The following is a 6,000-nucleotide window of genomic DNA, read 5'->3' as shown; positions in this document are numbered from 1 at the left end:
TATTTTGTTTCTGTTTTATCTTTGTGTTATCATCAAATCAAATCAAATATATTTATATAGCCCTTCTTACATTAGCTGATATCTCAAAGTGCTGCACAGAAACCCAGCCTAAAACCCCAAACAGCAAGCAATGCAGGTGTAGAAGCATGGTGGCTAGGAAAAACTTCCTAGAAAGGCCAAAACCTAGGAAGAAACCTAGAGAGGAACCAGGCAATGAGGGGTGGCCAGTCCTCTTCTGGCTGTGCCGGGTGGAGATTATAACAGAACATCGCCAAGATGTTCAAATGTTCATAAATGACCAGCATGGTCAAATAATACTAATCACAGTTGTCGAGGGTGTAACAAGTCAGCACCTCAAGAGTAAACGTCAGTTGGCTTTTCATAGCCGATCATTGAGAGTATCTCTACCGCTCCTGCTGTCTCTAGAGAGTTGAAAACAGCAGGTCTGGGACAGGTAGCACGTCTGGTGAACAGGTCAGGGTTCCATAGCCGCAGGCAGAACAGTTGAAACTGGAGCAGCAGCACGGCCAGGTGGACTGGGGACAGCAAGGAGTCATCATGTCAGGTAGTCCTGAGTCATGGTCCTAGGGCTCAGGTCCTCCGAGAGAGAGAAAGAAAGAAAGAGAATTAGAGAGAGCATACTTAAATTCACACAGGAGAAAGGAGGAGACAGGAGAAATACTCCAGATATAACAGACTGATCCTAGCCCCCCGACACACAAACTACTGCAGCATAAATACTGGAGGCTGAGACAGGAGGGGTCAGGAGACACTGAGGCCCCATCCGACGATACCCCCGGACAGGGCCCAACAGGAAGGATATAACCCCACCCACTTTGCCAAAGCACAGCCCCCACACCACTAGAGGGATATCTTCAACCACCAACTTACCATCCTGAGACAAGGCCAAGTATAGCCCACAAAGATCTCCGCCACGGCACAACCCAAGGGGGGGCGCCAACCCAGACAGGAAGACCACGTCAGTGACTCAACCCACTCAAGTGACGCACCCCTCCTAGGGACGGCATGGAAGAACACCAATAAGCCAGTGACTCAGCCCCTGTAATAGGGTTAGAGGCAGAGAATCCCAGTGGAGAGAGGGGAACCGGCCAGGCAGAGACAGCAAGGGCGGTTCGTTGCTCCAGAGCCTTTCCGTTCACCTTCACACTCCTGGGCCAGACTACACTCAATCATAGGACCCACTGAAGAGATGAGTCTTCAGTAAAGACTTAAAGGTTGAGACCGAGTCTGCATCTCTCACATGGGTAGGCAGACTATTCCACAAAAATTGATCTCTATAGGAGAAAGCCCTGCCTCCAGCTGTTTGCTTAGAAATTCTAGGGACAATTAGGAGGCCTGCGTCTTGTGACCGTAGCGTACGTGTAGGTATGTACGGCAGGACCAAATCGGAAAGATAGGTAGGAGCAAGCCCATGTAATGCTTTGTAGGTTAGCAGTAAAACTTTGAAATCAGCCCTTGCCTCAACAGGAAGCCAGTGTAGGGAGGCTAGCACTGGAGTAATATGATACATTTTTTGGGTTCTAGTCAGGATTCTAGCAGCCGTATTTAGCACTAACTGAAGTTTATTTAGTGCTTTATCCGGGTAGCCGGAAAGTAGAGCATTGCAGTAGTCCAACCTAGAAGTAACAAAAGCATGGATTAATTTTTCTGCATCATTTGTGGACAGAAAGTTTCTGATTTTTGCAATGTTACGTAGATGGAAAAAAGCTGCCCTTGAAACAGTCTTGATATGTTCTTCAAAAGAGAGATCAGGGTCCAGAGTAACGCCGAGGTCCTTCACAGTTCTATTTGAGACGACTGTACAACCATCAAGATTAATTGTCAGATTTAACAGAAGATCTCTTTGTTTCTTGGGACCTAGAACAAGCATCTCTGTTTTGTCCGAGTTTAAAAGTAGAAAGTTTGCAGCCATCCACTTCCTTATGTCTGAAACACAGGCTTCTAGCGAGGGCAATTTTGGGGCTTCGCCATGTTTCATTGAAATGTACAGCTGTGTCATCCGCATAGCAGTGAAATTTAACATTAAGTTTTCGAATGACATCCCCAAGAGGTAAAATATATAGTGAAAACAATAGTGGTCCTAAAACAGAACCTTGAGGAACACCAAAATTTACAGTTGATTTGTCAGAGGACAAACCATTCACAGAGACAAACTGATATCTTTCCGACAGATAAGATCTAAACCAGGCCAGAACTTGTCCGTGTAGACCAATTTGGGTTTCCAATCTCTCCAAAAGAATGTGGTGATCGATGGTATCAAAAGCAGCACTAAGATCTAGGAGCACGAGGACAGATGCAGAGCCTCGGTCTGACATCATTAAAAGGTCATTTACCACCTTCACAAGTGCAGTCTCAGTGCTATGATGGGGTCTAAAACCAGACTGAAGCGTTTCGTATACATTGTTTGTCTTCGGGAAGGCAGTGAGTCTGCGCAACAGCTTTTTCAAAAAAAATTGAGAGGAATGGAAGATTCGACATAGGCCGATAGTTTTTCATATTTTCTGGGTCAAGGTTTGGCTTTTTCAAAAGAGGCTTTATTACTGCCACTTTTAGTGAGTTTGGTACACATCCGGTGGATAGAGAACCGTTTATTATGTTCAACATAGGAGGGCCAAGCACAGAAAGCAGCTCTTTCAGTAGTTTAGTTGGAATAGGGTCCAGTATGCAGCTTGAAGGTTTAGAGGCCATGATTATTTTCATCATTGTGTCAAGAGATATAGTACTAAAACACTTTAGTATCTCCCTTGATCCTAGGTCCTGGCAGAGTTGTGCAGACTCAGGACAATGGAGCTTTGGAGGAATATGCAGATTTAAAGAGGAGTCCGTAATTTGCTTTCTAATGACCATGATCTTTTCCTCAAAGATGTTCATGAATTTATTACTGCTGAAGTGAAAGCCATCCTCTCTTGGGGAATGCTGCTTTTTAGTTAGCTTTGCGACAGTATCAAAAATTAATTTTGTATTGTTCTTATTTTCCTCAATTAAGTTGGAAAAATAGGATGATCGAGCAGCAGTGAGGGCTCTTCGAAACTGCACGGCACTGTCTTTCCAAGCTAGTCAGAAGACTTCCAGTTTGGTGTGGCGCCATTTCCGTTCCAATTTTCTGGAAGCTTGCTTCAGAGCTCGTGTATTTTCTGTATACCAGGGAGCTAATTTCTTATGACAAATGTTTTTCGTTTTTAGGGGTGCAACTGCATCTAGGGTATTGCGCAAAGTTAAATTGAGTTCCTCAGTTAGGTGGTTAACTGATTTTTGTCCTCTGATGTCCTTGGGTAGGCAGAGGGTGTCTGGAAGGGCATCAAGGAATCTTTGGGTTGTCTGAGAATTTATAGCACGACTTTTGATTATCCTTGGTTGGGGTCTGAGCAGATTATTTGTTGCGATTGCAAACGTAATAAAATGGTGGTCCGATAGTCCAGGATTATGAGGAAAAACATTAAGATCCACAACATTTATTCCACGGGACAAAACTAGGTCCAGAGTATGACTGTGGCAGTGAGTAGGTCCAGAGACATGTTGGACAAAACCCACTGAGTCGATGATGGCTCCGAAAGCCTTTTGAGTGGGTCTGTGGACTTTTCCATGTGAATATTAAATTCACCAAAAATTAGAATAGTATCTGCTGTGACTACAATGTCCGATAGGAATTCAGGGAACTCAGTGAGGAACGCTGTATATGGCCCAGGAGGCCTGTAAACAGTAGCTATGAAAAGTGATTGAGTAGGCTGCATAGATTTCGTGACTAGAAGCTCAAAAGACGAAAACGTCGTTGTTTTTTGGGGGGGAAATTGAAATTTGCTATCGTAAATGTTAGCAATACCTCCGCCTTTGCGGGATGCACGGGGGAAATGGTCACTAGTGTAACCAGGAGGTGAGGCCTCATTTAACACAGTAAATTCATCAGGCTTAAACCATGTTTCAGTCAGGCCAATCACATCAAGATTATGATCAGTGATTAGTTCATTGACTATAACTGCCTTTGAAGTGAGGGATCTAACATTAAGTAGCCCTATTTTGAGATGTGAGGTATCACGATCTCTTTCAATAATGGCAGGAATGGAGGAGGCCTTTATTCTAGTGAGATTGCTAAAGTGAACACCGCCATGTTTAGTTTTGCCCAACCAAGATCGAGGCACAGACACGGTCTCAATGGGGATAGCTGAGCTGACTACACTGACTGTGCTAGTGGCAGACTCCACTAAGCTGGCAGGCTGGCTAACAGCCTGCTGCCTGGCCTGCACCCTATTTCATTGTGGAGCTAGAGGAGTTAGAGCCCTGTCTATGTTTATGTGATGTCGAAACTCTTATGTTTGTAAGAAATTCCAATGGGTTGTGAAATATTTAGGCAAAGGAATAAAAGAGGTTGGTTGATATGTAATGTAATGTATGATTGAATAATTAGCCAGACAAAGAAGAGGTAGTAACAAAATAACATTTTCAAGAAATGAAATATTCCATAAAGTGTATTTCTAAGCACTTTCAATATAACATCACAGAAAGCGGCAGGTAGCCTAGGGGTTAGAGTGTTGGGCCAGTAACCGAAAAGATGCTAGATTGAATCCCCGAGCTGACAAGGTAAAAATCTGTCGTTCTGCCCCTGAACAAGGCTGTTATCCCACTGTTCCTAGGCTGTCATTGTAGTTAAGAATCTGTTCTTAACTAACTTGCCTAGTTAAATAAAGGTAAAAAAACACATGCTTTTAGTACATTTATTATACTTTTGAATGAGTTAAATGCCGGAAAAAATATAAACATTTAGTAGCTAAGCCAGAGATGAACACATCTTTGACATAAACGGTAATACCTTGGCAAGGTGGGGTGTGTTCTCAGTCCTACAGTCTTTTCAGATCTACAAAACCCAAGAAGCCATCAAGAAGTGTCTATAGGGACACCTGGACTGCTTCCTGATTCTCCACCTTTTTCCAGAAGTGTGCAGTTGCACATTCCCTGTCATGGATTTAAAGGAATTGGTGTAAGCATTGGCTGGAGGGAGTTTCCCCCATTGATAAATCCATGCGATCAAGTGTCGCAGTGCACACTTAGGAAGAAGGGTGGAGAATCAAGACTAGGAGTTGATTTCAAATTTGGTCAAAGACATACAGTGAGGGAAAAAAGTATTTGATCCCCTGCTGATTTTGTATGTTTTCCCACTGACAAAGAAATGATCAGTCTATAATTTTAATGGTAGGTTTATTTGAACAGTGAGAGACAGAATAACAACAAAAAACATCCAGAAAAACGCATGTCGAAAATGTTATAAATTGATAAAATAAATATTTGACCACTCTGCAAAACATGACTTAGTACTTGGTGGCAAAACCCTTGTTGGCAATCACAGAGGTCAGACGTTTGTTGTAGTTGGCCACCAGGTTTGCACACATCTCAGGAGGGATTTTGTCCCACTCCTCTTTGCAGATCTTCTCCAAGTCATTAAGGTTTCTGTCTCTCACTGTTCAAATAAACTTACCATTAAAATTATAGACTGATCATTTCTTTGTCAGTGGACAAACGTACAAAATCAGAAGGGGATCAAATACTTTTTTCCCTCACTGTACAGTACCAGTCAAAGGTTGGGCCACACCTACTCATTCAAGGGTTTTTCATAATTTTTTAAATATTTTCTACATTGTAGAATAATAGCGAAGACATCAAAACTATGAAATAACACATGTGAAATCATGTAGTAACCAGAAAAGTGTTAAACAAATCAAAATATATTTTAGATTCTTCAAAGTAGCAACCCTTTGCCTTGATGAAAGCTTTGCACACTCTTGGCATTCTCTCAACCACCTTCACGTGGAATCCTTTTCCAACAGTCTTGAAGGAGTTCCCACATATGCTGAGCACTTGTTGGCTGCTTTTCCTACACTCTGCGGTCCAACTCATCCCAAACCATCTTAATTGGGTTGAGGTCGGGTGATTGTGGAGGCCAGGTCATCTGATGCAGCACTCCATCACTCTCCTTGGTCAAATAGCCCT

Source organism: Salmo trutta, chromosome 18 (assembly GCF_901001165.1).
Source record: "Salmo trutta chromosome 18, fSalTru1.1, whole genome shotgun sequence".
Classification (NCBI taxonomy): domain Eukaryota; kingdom Metazoa; phylum Chordata; class Actinopteri; order Salmoniformes; family Salmonidae; genus Salmo; species Salmo trutta.
This window is presented reverse-complemented; position numbering follows the sequence as displayed.